This window comes from Alligator mississippiensis, chromosome 2, assembly GCF_030867095.1.
Source record: "Alligator mississippiensis isolate rAllMis1 chromosome 2, rAllMis1, whole genome shotgun sequence".
Classification (NCBI taxonomy): Eukaryota; Metazoa; Chordata; order Crocodylia; family Alligatoridae; genus Alligator; species Alligator mississippiensis.
Window position 1 is genome coordinate 9,491,937 of NC_081825.1, and position 18,526 is coordinate 9,510,462.

At 41.4% G+C, this 18,526-nt stretch overlaps 1 protein-coding gene across 7 annotated transcripts in view; it reads left to right on the plus strand.

The window, feature by feature from the left end:
* Window positions 1-18,526, plus strand: part of CTNNA2 (catenin alpha 2) — an 884,847-nt gene that overhangs the window by 59,254 nt on the left and 807,067 nt on the right. Inside the window, exon 1 of one of the 7 annotated variants that reach the window (XM_059721438.1) lies at window positions 10,658-10,858. The exons of the other annotated variants lie outside the window; for them this stretch is intronic. The gene's annotated coding sequence lies outside the window, so the exon portion shown is untranslated. Of the gene's footprint in view, window positions 1-10,657; window positions 10,859-18,526 lie in introns of those variants that run through there. 7 annotated transcript variants of the gene reach the window in all.

An 18,526-nucleotide genomic window follows, 5' to 3' on the forward strand; every position in this document is an offset into this window, starting at 1 on the left:
ACAATAGCAAGGACTTATTTAGATCAATAAAGACCATACTTATATAGCTGTGGATTCGGGGAGAAAATAGGTCCTCTGGCCAGGCTTTTCTGTTCCCCTAGGGACTTGACCTTTGGAGAAGTCCAAAAAGTATACATCCAAATTTCCTTCCAGCCTATGCCTAATATTTATAGATGGCTTGTTTTACTATTCTAATGAATGATCGCTGATGGTTTTACTTAAATTTCTTTCTTCCACTGAAACTTTCAGAACTAGATTTTGGGGGGGGTCAAGAAAATGTCAATTAGTTGGGATTTATATCCCTGTGAAAGCAAGAGGAGCAAAAGGAAGGCTTCCTTATCTCCTTTGCCTTGCCACTGTGGAATTATTATTTTACATTGCTTTGCTATTCCTCCACCTGAGTTCAAGACAAGGCTACTTGGTTTTTATTGTTTATCGAAGGAGTCTAACAAAAACACATCTATTATAGCAACATAACTTCAATACACTTGGTTACATTAATCACTACTCCTAATTATTTTAAAATTAAGCTACTATATAGAATATTTGGATTATTTGATGCATGGTTCTTCCTTAAAGTGTTTTCTTTTCTGCTCTGTGCTCTGTTTGATTGTGTCTAATTAAATATATGAATGTCTTCCTTTGCTTTGCTAACAAGCTACATGCTGCATCTACGAAGGTTCATGTTACGGTCGCCCAGCACGAGCTTCTGAGACCTTTCTGCCTTAGCCACATTTCTACAGCTTAGGCCTAGACCTTCTTCAAAATGAGTGAGCCTGGCAACAGCACATAGCATTGCCTTACAGTACCAGCAAAATAATGATGCATCACCAGCGTCAAATACAGTGACTTTCAATGCAGGCTGTAGCACACATCTCAAACTGGTGATCTCTGGACAGAATTTTGTTGTGCAATTGCGATAGCCTCTAAACAGACATGAACCGTGTCTTCTCATCTTATGCACACTTCTTCTGTTCTTCTTTTCCTGTTTACATGATGATGCAATTTCATTATGTATCAAGCAGTCACTTTGTTAGAAGTTTTTTCCCCTATAAACTCTGAAAACCTATCTGCCTGGGTATTAACCTTTTTTGTCTAAAGATACATCTTTCAAAGGATTATGCTTAAAGTTTTTGATGATCCTAAGTAGTTAGTCTGCTGTTACATGGAAGAATATCTTGTAGCACTTTCTATAGGCTTTAGCTTACCTTAGAGGCAAAAGAGAAGAAAAATAGGCCCTATGTTGAAAACGGAAACACAGACTCCCCAATATCAAACAGAATTCATCACCTCTGCACAGACTTATTCCCCAAAGTTGTCAGTCCTCAGTACCTCTGAAAATCAGGTTACTCTTTATGCATCTAAACAGGGTTTGGAGTTGCTCAAGTTTAAGCTTTGAAAATGTTGGAATTTAGCATTCACAGTAGGGGATATTGCTGTTAAGTTACTTAGTCGAGTCTGTGTTATCTTCAGGATTGCACTTTAAGCAAAATTATTTTCTGTAAAATGGGTAGTAAGATGGATGTCATTGTTTTTGGTTTTTGTTTTCCCCTCCTATATTCTGAAATTTATTACGAATCGGGAGAAATTTCCAGAATTTATTTGGTTAGTATTGCGAAAGGCAGAACATTTTGTATGGGTCTAAATAAAGGGTGTTCATGCATGTATATTGAAATTCATTTTCTATGACTGTTCTATCAAACACTCTAGATTGCTCTGTAATACATAACAGGGAAGACGGGTCATTTATATTTTGCCAATTTTTGTCTCATCTAAAAGTTACTCTTTTCTCATTTCCCCCCTTCCCCCCCCCCCCCCCATTATAGTAAGTATTTAGGAACCACGAACATTTCTGACTTCCCATGAAAGGTTATTAGGCTGAAAGGGTTGAGAAAATTTGTCCTGCTCCAAGAATGGAAAAGGACAAAGCAGCATCCAAATTGATTCCCTTGAAGCTGATTAATGAATTGATTTTGGCAGACTTACTTCACAGTGGGAAAGATGTGCCAGAGATAGTTAAAGCATTTTGACTGGATCAATTGTTTAATCATGTCAGACATGAGCATCCTTGCTAGGGAGTATTAGGGAAGCTACCTGGATCTTGAGTTACACTCTACCATACATTGTAGAACTGATATTCAGACAGCTATGAATGTGATTGTTGTCCTACGATAATTAAAGGGGAGTGTTATATTTGTCTCAAATTTAGCTTCTAGAACTGCATAAGGAGTTCTCAAACTTTAAACTACTATTTTAGGTGGATGGGAGAGTACAGTTTTCATTATCTGATCACTTCCTTTTTTTCTAGGCTTAGATAGCTACCTAAATTCCCTTAGTGCACACATACATAAGTGACTGTCTGTTACATTCTTGGGTTTTACGGGGGTGTTCTTATATACGGCAGGTCTGGCTAACTGTTGTCCTGTATACGGTTGCTTGAATGGTTAACGTGCTGCTACCTCTCCCACTGTGGCATGGCAGGTGAAGGGTCTGTGGTGGGGGGCTACATGCTGCTGGTACAGTCCATGCAGGAGGGGGTAGGGATCACATGCTTTTGGTACTGGGACTATGTGCCATTGGCAAAGCCCACTCAGCTGTGTGTGGCCTGGCCAGAGTATGGTCCCTGGCAGTACCAAAATTGGGCAGTTTTGTATTACAAGATTTTTTAGAAAACAGCTTCACAAAAACAGTAACTGATACTAGTTTTGTAGCATGTGGTTGAAGCCTGAAGGAGGGTACACATGGGTCACGGTATCATGAGATGTCTTAGTGCTTTGTTCTCATTTTTTCTTTTTGCAAACCTAAGCTTCTGAACTGGTATTGGCAATCTAAAGTTAAGTATATTATTCGAGAGACCGTTGTCACTTAATATTTAGAATTATTCCATGTTTTTAAAGTCCAGTGTGTGAAGCTGCAATTATATGACATGTATTTGTGTGATCAGGGCCTAACAAATATTAGAATTATTATTATGGAAATCTCAAGTGTTGATTAAAACTCTCAAAAGAATTAAAGAGCCTGAAAGTAAAGTTTTTTTTTTTTTTTTTGGTTTTATTTTTTAAATAGTTCAGATTTACATCTTATTTATTGGAATTCTCATTTTTGAGATTTACCACCCTTTTACAGTGGAAAACTTAAAATATTAAGTTGAGTCCGTGATGGATGCAGAATAATGCTCAACAAGTTCCTTAAATAAACATATTTAAAACATGGCTCAATGTATTTATGTTCTAGAAGGGAGTGGGATTGTGTTTCCTTTGCTTTCAAGGACAACAGCTGTTACATTGAAATTAGTTCATGGTAAATTTTAATGCAGGGGTGCTCAACCCTTGGCCCATGGGCCAAATCCAGACTGCAGAGCCTCGAAATCTGGCCTGCAGGGCTCTCTGCAGGTCAGGAAATTTGGTGGCAGGGGGAGCAGTGTCAGTATTGCTACCCCTTCCCGCTACCAAAATTTGAAGCCTCCCAGGGTAGGGCAGGGCAGACCTGGCCCAGGACCTTGCCCCATGCACTGCCAGATCAGAGCCAGACCATGCCCACTCCCTGCCCCTGCCTTCCAGCCCCCTGAGTTGGGGCTGGGCTGTGTCCTCGTCATCCCATGGGGCTGAAACATGAACCCTTCTCTCCGCTTGGCCAGGTTGGGGCTGAACCATGCCCACTTCCTCCTTTATATTCAGGGTATGCCCCCTCTCCCTCTTCCTGTGCAGATGATTCGGGGCGGCCCACGCCCTCTCTGTCTTTCACCACAATGGGGGCCGGGCCAGGCCATACCCCCTTCTTACCACCTGGTCCAGTTGTGGCCATGCCATTTTTCTTCCTCTCAAGGGGCTGGGCCGTGCCCCCTTCCCCTGTAGGGCTAGACCAGGCCCAGATCATGGGCCCTCCCCACTGTGAGGCTAGGGTGGGACTGGCCCAAACCCCCCTTCCACCGTGTGGCTGGATCAGGGTCAGAATGACCCCTGCCCACCTCTGCACAGTCAGTTGGAGTCCTCTGTATCTGGCCCACAGAGGGATTGGGCACCGCCCATCTGGCCAGCCAGACAAAAAGATTGAGCACCATTGTTTTAATGTGCTAGGAAAAAAGCTGAATTGTTTGACTTGGACACTAGTGACATTTCAGTGGAGACTGTGGGGTTGGGGTCTGATAAAAGTGTAGGTGAGAGAGAGAAGGAGAGACAGACATCTGATTGATTAGACAAATTGTCAGCCACCCAGGGAGACAGGAGGGCTTTCTTTCCTGCAAATAATTCTGTTTAGGGAAGCATTCTATAAAACCCTTGGCTCTTTTCCATGTGGAGAATTATAGTTGCAGAGCTGATTTAAGAAGGATCACCTACAGAAGTCCCTGGGCCTGTTAAAAGAAAGATGTATGGAATATTTTGAATTCAGCAAAGGAATGATCTATGTTATAGAAAGCTATCGTGTGTGTGTGTGTGTGTGTGTGTGTGTGTGTGTGCATGCGTGCGTCTGCGTGCACATATTTCTTTGCTGATTTTAAAATAAAGCTTCAATATCCCAGCTGCTCAGGAGAAGAGGGAGTATGGCCTGGTCCTATGGGACATGTTGGGATCGGGCCATGCCCCCTCTGGCCAGACAGAGTGAAGGGCGCACGACCTGGCTCCCATCTGGCTGTTGGAGAGGGTGGGGGGACAGGGATGGGTCCAGGTCTGGCCCTGTCCTGCTCTGCCCTGCCCTGCGTGGCTTGGACTTTTGGCAGCGGGGAGGGGTGGCTGTTCTGCCACTGCTCTCCTGCCACCAAATTTCCTGACCCTTGGGGATCTGTGCAGGCCAGATCTTTTACATGCACCAGCCACATGTTATCCCCTACATGCACCAGCCACTAGAGAGGGTATTGTGCAACACTTTACTGGTTTAGATATTTGCTAGACACCTGAGTAATCTTGAGAATTCTAGGTTCTACCCTTTTCATAGGAAGGTGTGCAATCTAGTTGTTACAGGCAGCATGGTCAAATACAGAACTTTGGCTGTTTCTATAAAATTATGTGGGGGGAATGTGGGTGTATCTCACTCGGGGTTGAGGCCCTGCTTTGGGAATTGTGGCTTGGAAAGGTTTTCTTGTAACTGGATATAAGTGGCATTTGGGATTGGCGGGATTATTTATTCATGTATGGGTTTGGGCTGGGAGGCAGTGGTTGAGGATGGGGTCAGGGAATTGGGAGATCCCTGTTTCAGGGATGTGTTATCATAAGCCACTTTAAGACTTGTGCATAGGCCAGGATATAAATCTAAGAAATAAAAATTAAATTAACGAGACTTCTGTCATATTAAAGATGGGGATTTTGCCTGATTTCTAACTAAAGTGATCTGAGCAGATCGTCTGGGAACCCAGTTATAAAACAGGAGGTGGGGGGGTACGTGGAGAGAAATCAAACTTGCTAGCCCTCAAGGAAAGGAGTATAGCATACACATTAATAATGGCACATGGAAGTGACCATCCTGAGATTTCAGAAGCAGATCTTGTGCTAAGCTTGAAGTAATGATTTTCGTAGCCTTACAACCTGACTTTCACAGGGCCAATAAAAGGACGCCAACACTTTCTCTTTTAATATTGAGCTCCTCTTAGCCAATGTTGGAGATCCTTGATATTTTTCAAAAGAATGATGGTGAATAAATGCCATTAGGAAAGCAAATTATCTTTTTCTTATTTCCTGTCTTGAAAATAGCTTGATGTGCAACAAAGAACAAGCATGGAAGGTTTTTCACCCCAGGTGGCTGAAAATTGACAATTTCAGCAGGTTGAAACAAGGTGTTTTCAGGGATTATTATGCAAATTTAACTGTTAATGTTAACTCTGCCTTTGCACTGTGTGCAAATTTAATATACGAAGTGAGTGTTTATGTAAATAATAATAATGAGAGAGATGCTGCATATTTAAATTGCATCTATTATTCAGCTTGGATCCCCTCAAATCTTCTATTTCCACTAGTGCATTTACCTTGAGACTTATTCTACCGACCTCTTCTGATTTCAAATAAGAGCCTTAAAAACAAATCAACAATGTTTCCTTGCTCTTCTAAGTCTTGACAGGGAGAGCAAGTATAGTAGAAAGAAGCTGGAAAAATTGCCTGTGTCCTAGACACTGGGCCTTTAAGTAAATTTTTAGAAATAGTGAAACTTGGAGGATAAAAAATCCCGTAAGCCAAAAAATACCTTTGTGCTTTTCAGAAAATATATAAACCAATCTTTCAGATGGAACAAATTTTATCTTCTTTTGATTCTAATTGACTAGATATTTAAACCTTTTTCATACAGGGTGAAGCTTTATTATTACATGTTTGTATTATCATGCTACCCTGAGTACATGTACATCTTTAATTACCCATTGATTACAATACCAGGCTTCTTGCAACTGTAGGAAAGAGGAAACGGTTCCATATTTAACATGAACATAAAAATGTCAGCCTCATTTAAATGAATCGTATTCAGTAATTAATTGGGAGGAAAATTGATGCTTTTGTTTTAATTGTTTAATTGTTTAACTGGATAAGAATGCTAAAGGTGATTTTGTGCCATGCTGATACAAATTGGTGACGCACAAAAGCTAATCATTTTAGAAATAAAGGGAGATTGTTTTCCTCTGGTGCTTTTCTGTAGTGGGTACTTGAGACAATGGAATTGTGCGCTAAGAGTTTTCATATTGGATTTTGCTGTTGGGTAACGAACGTATGATCTTGCAAGTCTGGATAGTCTAGCAATTGGAGTGGGACTCCTTCCTTGGCAATGTCAGATTTTTCTTGAAATTATATTTTCCAGCATCTGTGTTTCCCTAATAATAAATATCCAAAGTAATGGTGATTCCTTATTTCTTCTGCTAGATTATTCTACAGTGTTTAGTAGAGGTCACTATGAGAAAGATGTCTTCAATTGTCACTTTTTAGTTTCATCCCTTTATTCTCTGTTATATTTCTGCCAGAGTGGATTAATTTTTAAAAAAAATCCAAGTGATTTAAATGACTGATTTTTTAGTTGTGATTTAAATAATTTTTAAATTGTTTTGCATTTGTGTTTTTTCTCTACTTTTCTCTTGTACTTTTCCATTAAAAAAGTGAATGACCTTTGGTTTGCAACACTTAAGGCACGCCAGTGTCTAAATAAGCCTAGGCAGTTAATACATTTGGTGCATGTGTGTGCTTACCAGATCTCTATATCGAAAATGTATTAATGCAGTAATACAGCTACATGAACCAGGGTGTGTTGGTTTTTTTGGTGGAGGGGTGGGGTGGGGTGGTTCTACCTTGCCTTCCTCAAAAGCACTAAGTGTTGGCTGTAGCCAAGGCTGGAGATTTTGACTGAGGTGTGCCAGTACTACTGCTGGGGCTAAAAACTCAAGGTTCCTGGCTTGAGGGTCTTGTCCCTTCACTTGGGGTCAGACCTATTGCCACATTTAGGGTCAGGAAGGCATTTTACCTTGTGGTCAGATTTGTACAGACTGTGGGGATTTTTGCCCTCTTTTGTAGCAGGAGGCATGGCCCTCCTCTTTAGATCTCTTGAGTGTATTTGAACAACCTTTACGGCAGCAGAACACTGACTGCTGCTGTGCCCGATTTACCCATGGCAGTTAGTGTGCTAGGCCTTGTGGGTGTGTGACAGGGTCTATTGTTTTAGTTTAGTAATAGGTTAGACCAGGATTTGTGTGGAATAACTTGGATAGGGATGCTGCTGCCTTGAGTAGGGGATTGGACTAGATGACCACTGGAGGTCTCTTCTAGCCCGCTTTTTCTATTATTCTATTATTTACTCATATTCTTAACATTTTATTATGTTAGAATATAGTGAACTTCTCTTAATTATTCAGTGATTTTGGGGGGGGGGAGTGTTGTTTATTCCTTGTGGTTGTGGCAAGCCTCCTGTGGATGAAAGCTGTAAGTCATTTAAAATACAGAAAGCCAGCATTTTAAATTTTTTCTATTGGTTTAATAAAATTGTTATAAGCGCTGCACAGGAGAAGAAAGGTTTGTCAAAACTTATTTTGCATATTAATTGAAGTGTTTTCAATAATTTAGTGCATTAAACTGACAGTTCTGGTCACCATACCCAAAGCTTTTATAACTGGTAGATCTCAGACTCTTGCATCTAGTTCTTAATTATAGACTAGAACAGGAAATACTTTCCTGGTATTTTTTAAATTCCCTTAGTGTCTCAACTTGAAATTAACTGGTTATTGAACTAAGCTGAAATGAAGAACATTTACCACGTTTTGTTAAGTGAAGGACTTGCCCAATGTACAAGATTACTTTCTTAAAATCAAGCTACTTTAATTGAATTTTAGGACACTACATTATTGCTTTTAGTTACAAAGGTATAAGATTTAGGAAGGGAACGGAGACAATCACTTACCCTATCCAGAATAAAGGTAGTCTGATTTGGTTATCCTCAGGTCCACAAATAGTGCCTTTTCTTAGGGGAACCTTAATCGAGTCAGTTATTTTTATAGAATCATAGGACTGGAAGGGACCTGAGGAGGTCTAGTTGAAATTGCTCAAGGCAATAAAACATAAATGTTTCTCTAACCTTTACTTAAACTTCCAGTGATACTAATTTCACAACCTTACCTGTCCCAGTGCTTCCATACCTTCATAACTGGAAACAGAAGCATAAGTAAAGGTGGGCAACTAGGGCCCACCTTTAGTTATGCTAAAGCCTGGTTGCAGGCTTAGAGGGGGGCACAGGAATGGCAGCCATTGGTAGTGTTAGTCTGAAGACGGGCAGAAAGCAGGGTAGAACACGGACTCGGACATGTGTCCTCTCTCTCTCGCTCTTTCTTATTTAGTTAGTTTATAAAAGGCAGGCAGGCTTTATATATGCATCATCTTGACTACAAATAGACTAAAATATATCTATACAGATCTATACATCTCTCTTTATAGATCTATATAGATCTGTAGTTATCCCTTAATTAGTTTATAAAGGTGCATATATAGATAAAGCCTACCTATTTCTACCTATCTGTAGATGCGCACAAGCTGTGAACGGTCTGTACAGCAGTGTACAGGATGGAATGAGTGACTGAAATACAAAAGGTAGAAGGGGAAGAAGGACAGTTTTGCGAGAAGCAAAGAACCCATAGGAACAAAGGCGTCGCAAAAAATAATCCAGGTCACTGGATAAGAATTTGCATTCCCTGTTTAAACCGTACTTAATGTAATCCAGCCTGTGGACTTCTTGTTCCACAATTTCCCATAAAAAACAGTTCTTAAAATTTTGCTGCCTGAGAGCAGCAATCCTGAGGTCTTCAATGGAGTGTCCAGGGAGGTTAGTGTTCGGACACAAACCTTCATGATTTTCTGCAGCTGATGTCAGATCATTGTTCATTCATTCTTGCACTTGGAGATCGCCTTATCTGTCTGATGGAGACAGCATTGTAAGCAGGTGACGGTGTAGGAGGCTGGCAGAGGTACAGGTGAATGAGCCTTGAATGTTGTACTCCTTGTTATTTCGTCTGGTAATGATGTGGTCTGTATTGATGTGGGAACGCAGGAGCCATTTGGGTCCACTGCAAGGCCTGGTGCCTTGGTGAAGATGGGAGGTTGAGAGATGCTGATTGAGGTTGTGGGAGTGGGGGGCTGCCTGTAAGCCAGGACAGGTCTGTCCCCATCTGACTACCTTGAAATGTTCACTGTTTTCCAGGTATTCTTTTGTCCTTATTTCAGGTTTGGTATTTTAGCAGGTTGGAGTCAGGTCTGAGTTTTGGCTTTTATTGAATTTGGCTGCATCAGTGGGCCCAGCTGCCACCACTGTTCTTGCTGCTCAAGGTGCAAAACCTGCTTGTTTTTCGTCTGATTAGGAAGAAGTTTCTAACTTGTTGCAGCTTAATTCCTTTCCTTCTAGTCTGCTACTGTGGCCCTGCAGAGGAGCACGCTCCGCCCATCTGCTAGTGCAGATTTTATTTGAAACCCAGGAATGCAGTGATGAAGCCAGGAAATGGAGAACTTGAATAAATGCCCATGATGGCACCCCTGAAGTGGCTTTACTATCACATTTTCAGGTGCGATATGTGGAAGCAGAAGGTTGATGCGTGTTCTTGAGAGCGGGTGCCCCTAGCAGCACTGGAGCGGCAGTGTAGACATACATTTAATCACATGCCATCCAACACCGGCAAAAATAGAAAAAGTGTCAAAATCTGGTTCTAGGTGTTTAACAAATAACTTCTTCTAGTTTAGTGGGTTGACTTTCTTGAAATCTTTAGTAACAGATACATTCTGGCTTCATACTGTGCATTTTTTTAATTTTAAAGGATTTCCGTAGTTTACATTTAGCTCTTCAGATTACTTGTCATAATTTGAAACTGGCTTATTTTTAAAAGACAAATGTATCTGATTTAAATTTAAAAGCTTTCTTTTAAAAAAACAACCCCACATTTTTATCACTACTAATTGTACCATGCTTAAAATATCTCCCAGTTTGGTTTTGGTGTTTTTGGGGGGTTTCTTCTTTTTGTTGTGTTTATTCCTTCCCTGGCCCACATCTACACACATTTTAGTGATATTTTATGTCTATCTTAATATTTTTAATAAATAAGTTCCTACAACATTTCATCATTTTTGTTGCTGTTTATTTACTTCCTTCCAATTTGTCATTATATACAGCTGGATGTTTCCCCCAGGCTGTGATGGAGCTGCTCACCCAGCCTTGACAGCTACCCTTCTTCCATCCCTCATTCCTCCCATGTCTCGGGGCAGCAAGTTTCCCCGCGGCTGGGATGGAACTGCCAGATGAGCTGGGACAGCTCTTCCCCACCCCACAGAGATCCAGGATTAGGCAAGCAGCAGTGTGCCTCTGCTGCCTGGGCTGACTGGGAGTGATTTGCTTCTAGTCAGCATCTACACATGCAATACAGGTACTAGAAAATGGTGCATTAGATTAATACACTGCACAGTAATTGCTATGCACATGTTGATGGTGATGTTTTACTGCACATTAGATTAGTCTAATGCGCAGTAAAGCATCTTGTGTAGATGCATCCTGTGTTGACAGTTTTCTGCTTGGCTATTTTATCAAGCAGTAGAATTTGAAAAGGTTCAGCCTGGCATACTGTTTTAGTTGGTCCAGGTAAGTAGTTTTTAGATATGGTCAAAACTTGTATTACTTTCAGGTTGTCTGAAAGTGAACTCCTGGTCTCTAAAGGTGTTACATTTTCAAAAGTGGCTTCTATATTTTATTTCAGAGGAATTGGATGCACTTCAGAGGAATTGGGGAATATAAATTAGTTTTAATTTTTGTGCTTCTAAGGTAGAATGAAGCTAGAAATTAATTATATTGATCATTAGCTCCAACAACATTTAAAAAATGTAATAAAAAGCTCTAATGTGATCTTACAAGAGAATATTGCTGATACATATCAGACTTTGATGCAATTTTTCACTTAGAAATAGGAAAATCCTTTTAATTTGCTTCAGTGACTGGGAGATCTCTGTAGATTAGAGAGTAAAAGAGAATATTCTGAAACAGATATCAAAGGCATAATGGGTGCTGACAGATGTGGAAACCCCCTCCCCCCCCCCCCCCCAGCACTTTAGTGGAAGAGGCATCATGTCAGTTTGACTTGGCTCCCCAGCAACTGTATAGCTCGCACACTTCAGCTGATTGAATTGGTCATTAGATAAAAGTACCAAAAAGCCCTCCTGGTGCATGTGAGCTATACAGACACTGGGTGAGCTGGGTCAAACTGACTCGGTGCCTTTTCTGGGCATGTGCTGTGCTCAGCGTGAGGGTGTGCTGACCTGAAAGTAAAGCACTGATTTTTTTATTTTTTTATTTATTTTTTTTTGTTTTTCCCCCCACGTCTATAAGTAGTCAATGTGACAGAGTTCCTTGTTTATTTTGAAAATAGGGCTAAGTATTTAATACAATGCAATGAAAATATACAGTCCTGTATTTTTATAAAATTAAGTCTTGGGATGGGAGACCAGATTTCCCTTTACCACTGTTCTATCCACTTCTGCCAGTGCAGCTGTGGGATGGTACTTAAATTCAAGCAAGTATTGTGTGCCTAGGTACAGATGTTCAAAAAGCCCGAGGCAGATCCGATCTAAGTTGCGTGATTTTTTTTGTAAGCAGCTTAGTTTAGATTGGTAGTGAACAGAATCCACGTTCACCCTTTGGTGGGAGGGGGAAAAACTTAGACTGGGTTCCAATCCCTTGCAGATCATGGGAAGAGTGCCATTACTTTTCAGAAATATATTAATGAAAAAACTACAGATTGGAGAGTTTTCCAAATGTATTAAGATCACTTCATTACACTGGAGGGGAGAGGAGGATGTAGGCATGGTTTGTGCCAGTGGAGACATGCTTTCATGTTCTTTTCCTATTGCAGACAAAAGACCAGCTGCTCAATTTCTTCCAGAAGTGTTCACCATAAAGGGTGATTTGGGAGAATCTTATTTCACAGCAGCTCTTTCTAGAAATACATGTGTGATGTCAAAGAAGAGAGGCTGAAACAAACTGAAAGTTTAAAAGATAAATAACCAGGCATGGGCTGTACATGTACAAAATTTCTGAAAGAACTCAGCTAACAAATCTCTGAGTGTCTAAGCAAAAAGATACAACATTAGAGGGTAGGAAATACTGTCCTAATATTTTAAAAGGGCTCTAGAGGTGAACTGGAGAAATTCTATTTGGACCCTGCTGTTCTTTTTCTTTATAATGATTCTAGCTAAAATATTTAATAAACTTTTATGGTAAAAAAAAAAAAAACAACATAAAATAAAAAAATCTGGCAGTAGGACAGTACTTTGCCAGGTTATGCATACAGGTATATAAATAAGGAAATGTTTAGCAAAATGAGTGATTAAGGTAGAATTCATTGGCCATTTCAAAGTAAGTGTGAGAGCAGGTACTACCATAAAAAGTGGATCTATTCTGTCCCTAGTTATTTATTTGTATTTCTATACCATAATAATTTTTTAAAGACAGATGTTGTAGTAGTCGATACTACTGGTAATCAGAATAATAGGAAAGTAGGGCTGGAAGGGACCTCATGAGGTCATCTAGCCCAGCTCCCTGCTCAAGGCAGGAACATCCCTGACTAAACCATCTCAGCAAAGTGTCTGTTTAACCTACTCTTGAAAATGTCCAGGGCTAGAGACCCCAGAGCTTCTCTTGGTAGTCTGTCCTAATACTTTACCACCCTCATAGTGAGACAGTTCTTTCAAATCTCCAACCTAAATTTCCTCTGTTTCTGTTTGCAGTCATTGCTCCTAGTCCTGTCCCCTCCAACCACAGAGAAAAGGCTCTGCTTCTATCCTATCTGTCATTTTCCTTCAGGTATTTGAAGACTTTCTTCATAAGTCATGTTTCTGAGGCCTCTAATCATTTTTGTTGCATCCTCAAATCTCACTCCAGATCTGTCCATATCTCTCTCCAAGTGTGGGGCCCAAAACAGGACAAAGTACTCCACGTGAGGACACAGTGGTGCCAAAGAGCAGCAGAATCATTTCCTTCGCAAATGAAATGCCTATTGATACAACCCAGTATATTGTTGCCTTTTTGCAGCAAGAGCATGCTCTTGGCTCCTATTCAGTTAATGGTATACTGTAACCTTTAGTTCTTTTTCTGTGGTACAGCAACCTAGGTAGTCATTCCTTAGTCTGTATTTGTACATGCAATTATGATGTCCCAAGGGAAGGACCTTACATGTGCCTGTTGAATTTAATCTGATGCATTATTTTTGGACCATTTCTACAGTTTCTCAGTGTCTGCAACTCCACCCAACATGGTGTCATCTGCAGATTTGCTAAATGCACACTCAATCCCATCGCCCAGATCATTAACAAAGATGTCAAACAACATTTTACTCGAGACAGACTCCTTGGTAACTACGGGTGCATCGATAAAGATTGTTTGGGCTGATACTGATGGCTGATTATTAATGAGCCATATCGGCTGATACTGATCCGATTGCCGACACGCAGCCTGGCAGCTTGAAGAGCAATGTTGGGCTGGTAAGTCTGTTTGGGGAGGGAAAGGGGTGCAGGGGGAGGGAAGGTGCATGGGGGGGGCAGATTGAGGTCCCCATACTGAGGGAGGGAGTGGGGCTGGGACAGAGGCAGGGGCAAGCACTGCCCAGCCCCAGTGGGGTGTGGGACAGAGCCATGGCTCATCTGGGTGGTGTGTGTGTGGCGGGGGTCAGCTCCCACCACTGCTTAACCCCCTGGGCATGTGCCCCCTGGACCTGTGCATGGGGCCAGGGTGGGCTGCCTGCTGCATGCTTGGGGCTGGGGCTGTGCCAGCCTCTTCCCAGTGGGGGCTGGGCCCCTGCTGTGCTGGGGTGGGAGGGGCAGGGGGTGGTGGCACTGGGAGGGGGTGTTTTGGGGGGGCTACAACCAGGCCCAGTCCCTGAACCTGAGTGCGTAGTAGCAGCCCATCTTTGCTCTGCGCACAGATTCAGTGCCCCATGTGCCTCCCCTGGGGGTGCACACAGCGGTGGGAGCCACCCCCATCTCCACTCTGTAGCTCTGTCTCACCCCATCCCGGCTGTGCAGTGCCTGCCCCACTCCCTCCTTCTAGCTAGCCTCAATCTGCCCCCCTCCTCCCCCTCATCTCTTTCCCCCCTACAGACTTACCAGCTGCATATTGCTCTCCAAGCTGCTGGGTTGGACTCCTGGCCATGTGCATGCTGCAGCTGCGCACATGCATGCCGCATTTATCAATGACATTGTCGGCCACATCCGCCAAATAAAGCCGATTTGCCTATTAATGTCAATTTTCCTTTTATCAGTACTGATATAATATAGACTAGTACTTGATACTTGCTCCCAATTATTCGTTGAATACAATTAGCAAAACAGTTATGTATCAACATTACAGTACTTTCATTGAGTCTGTACTTGCTTAGCCTGGTAATGATAATGTCAAGGGTGAGATCAAAATTCTACCTGTGAAACAAAAAAAAGAAAAAAAGATGCGCTTAGTCTGCTGGCTATAGAAAAGTCACAGTATACCTTGCCCCTCTCTACGTGGAAAGAAGACACAAAACTAGGAAGGCAAATATAAAGAATGAAAGTTTGCAAATGAAGCTTGCTTGCAGGGTAGTACTCCTCTTTTCTTTTAAGGGTCTGACTGAAATTCTAGTCAGGAATTTAAAATGCATTTAAGGCAGAAACGAAGAGAGATAATGATTGGCAGGCACTCCTTAAGGGTCACCTAGTCCATCATAATATATTATAACAGCTGTGATTTCATTGCATTTTAACCATATCATTAGATGATCTTGATTGCATCTCCTGTTTTAATTTTTTTGCTTAAATACCTTATTTACTCAAATACAAGATGAGCGTTGGGGAAACAAGCCCCTCATCCTATATTTGTATGCAAGGAAACCTCATTAAATACGTTGTCTATCATTAAACTGCTGCCAAAAGCAGCATGTGCTCAGCAATGCAAACCAGTTTTGAAGCTGATTAAAAGCAGACGATGCTGAGCATGACTATAAAACACAAGGCCCATATTGGGCAAACATACTGATGGAAATCTATCACAAGGATATGTTAGTGCAGCCCATCTGAATAAGATATGTGGTAGTGCCCATTGTGCATAGATAAATCCTTTTTTAAAGTCATGGGGAGTCACTACACTGAATATATTTTGACTTCCTCTTCACTCCCACAGCCGAGCTGTCCCTTTCTTTCCCATTTCCAGTGATTCTTGTTTCTTTGCTAGCCTTAACTATCTGATAAACATCACCAAGTGAGGCCCCAAACAGTTCACCCAGAATCTCTCTGTTGCTCCCTCTGTCAGCCTGTTGTATATGTTTAGTGGGGTGGGCTAATTAGTACAAGGATTCTTTGTAGGGGGGTATCTGGAGTATATACCCATATGAGCTGTGCTGAACTGTGGGGCCACCATGGCTTGAAAAGCTGTTGTTTCTGTTGGGGCTCAGCCCGGTGAACTTTATGTAAATCATGAGTGGTAAGGAATACTGAGAAGAGTGTTGGAGCAATGATGGAGCCTTGGTTAACTCCCATCTTTAGCTCCAAAGGATCTGTGATAGATTCATTATTGAGGATCATCATGGAGTAGGCCTAGAATGATGATAAATTTCAGTGGGCATCAAAGCACTTCTTTGTTGACAGATTTGAAGGCTTTCATAAGATCAAAGAAGGCCGTGTAGAGACGTTTATTATTCCCGTCAATTTCTCGTCATTTTTCCTGCAGCTGGTGAGCTGTGAAGATCATGTCAGTTGTGCCTTTTGATCCCCTAAACCCACACTGAGATTCCAGGAGGAGCTCTGCAGTAAATGGAAGGAGATGGTTTAGGAGGATTCTCACAGTGATCTCTTCTTTGGTGGCTTTCCTCACCTTATCAAGGGTTGGAGGGATTCTGAGATTGTCTCTGCTACCACCAGCAAGTTTCCAGTTGGTGAGGAGCTCAGTTACTGAATGGAAGGTAAGCTGTTTAATCTCAGCCAACTCCGAGCCAAAACCGAGACCACCCCGACCCCAATTATTGAGTTCCAGTATGCTGATGATGCTGTAGCATGTCGTCGCTGTGAAGCAGACCTTCAGGTAATGTTGTCGTCTTTACAGAGGCACGCAAGAAAATGGAACTGATGCTTAACATTCAGAAGGCTAAGATCCTTCAGCAAGAAGCTCTTAATGAATAGCCCCAGCTCCACTAATTCAGGTTTACAATGACGTTCTGGAGAACACTGAATATTTTCTGTACCTCGGGAGCTCTTTCTCACAAAAGGTTGACATGGACGGAGATATCAGTATCATCTCATATGTGCAAGTGCAGACGTTAGGCACCCAAGGAAATAAATATTCAAAGGTTGTGATATCAGATCCAAAACCAAGCTCATGGTTTATCAAGCAGCCATGATCCCCAGCTTACTATATGGAGCTGAGCCATAGATAACTTATAAGAGACATCTCAAGTCATTGGAGAAGTACCATCAATGCTGTCTGTGGAAGATCCTTCAAATCTAGTGGGAAGATAGATGCACCAACATTAGTGTCCTCTCAAGTATACACTGCGAGCATCGAGGCAATGATAATCCGACATCAACTTTGCTGGGTCGGCCATGTCATCTGGATGTCCCGCTTCCAGACTGCTGAAATAAATGTTATTCTCCTAGATCAGTCAAGGAGTATGCTTAAGAGGACTGCAGAGAAAGCACTTCAAAAATGTTCTCAACTTGAATAAATGGAACATCAACATCAGCTTGTGGGAAACTGTCACCCAGGACTACCTCAACTAGAGAAAGAGTCTGCTGCAAGGATCTCAGTATTTTGAAATTTACAATGACAGCATGAAATAGAAAAGTAGGAGTGACAAAGAACATGCCATGGACCAAATAAAGAATCCAGAGCCACCCACCTTGCACGGAAACATGTGCCTGAGATGCAACAGAGTCTGTTGATCTTGGATCAGCCTCATCGGCCATCTTTGGATCCAGAGATAGGACAGTCATGGAAGACGATCATCCTTGACTGTGAGGGTCTGTCAAAGAAGAAATCACGCGTCTTCTGGCTAAGTCTGTGTATACTTGTAGTAAATTGTTTGTGTACAAATTACTACAGGTACGTTTCAAGATCAGTGTTTTCAAATTTTCCCCTCGCTTCCATGTGCGCAGGAAGGGCTGGGTCTGATGGTAAGGAGAGGGGAAAGGGGCTACCAGGGAAAAAACTGGGGGAAGCAGAGACCAAAGGGCCAGCCTGACTACCCCATATATATTCTCTTTGCTGTAGCAGTGAGAGGGGGACAAATTCAAGGCAAATCTCCGATAATTAGATTCTGTACTTGGGAAATTATTACAAATGATGCATTTTTTTTAAAATCTAATTAATAGGGGGGTTGTCTTATATTCATGGTCATCTTATATTTGAGTAAATGTGGTACTATAATTGCTAATTTGAATGATTTCTAGTATTACATACAGTATGCATTGGAAAAGTCAACATATCTCCATTTTCTCTCACAGAAGAGGTTGTGAAATAACTTCTTTCCTCTCTCTTTTTTTTTTTAAATACTTCCCAAGGTTCACTCAGATGAGGCTATGATATAGCAGTATTTGACCTAACTATAACCTTTATGGCATGAGGGATTTATTTAAGATTCCTGTTATCTGCCTAATCAAACATTTAAGGGGCTAACTTTATTTGTGAAATCAACTTAAATGCAATTATGTCCTGAAAGATCTGGTCTTCCTTTTATAAAACTGAACAATGTATACCGAACAACTCCTAGCCTTTTAATCGGAAGGGATTCTAACATTATCCTGAAATTGTAATACCTGTATATTTTATAGTATTAAATCATCATTAAATAGAAAATGTAGCAAGAACCTTGCTAATTCAAAATTAAATAGTCCTTAAGCTAAGATACTGGCAATAAAGCCTCATGTCCTTTAAAGAAATATATTTGCTTTACCTGATCAATTATTTTACCTTAAGGGTAGATCATCAGCTGGCTGAAATCAAAGGAGCTATTACAATTTATATTGGCTGAAGAGCTATCCCCTACTGCATTTGCCAGTCTCCTTAGGGGCCTATGTCTGTATTTAAT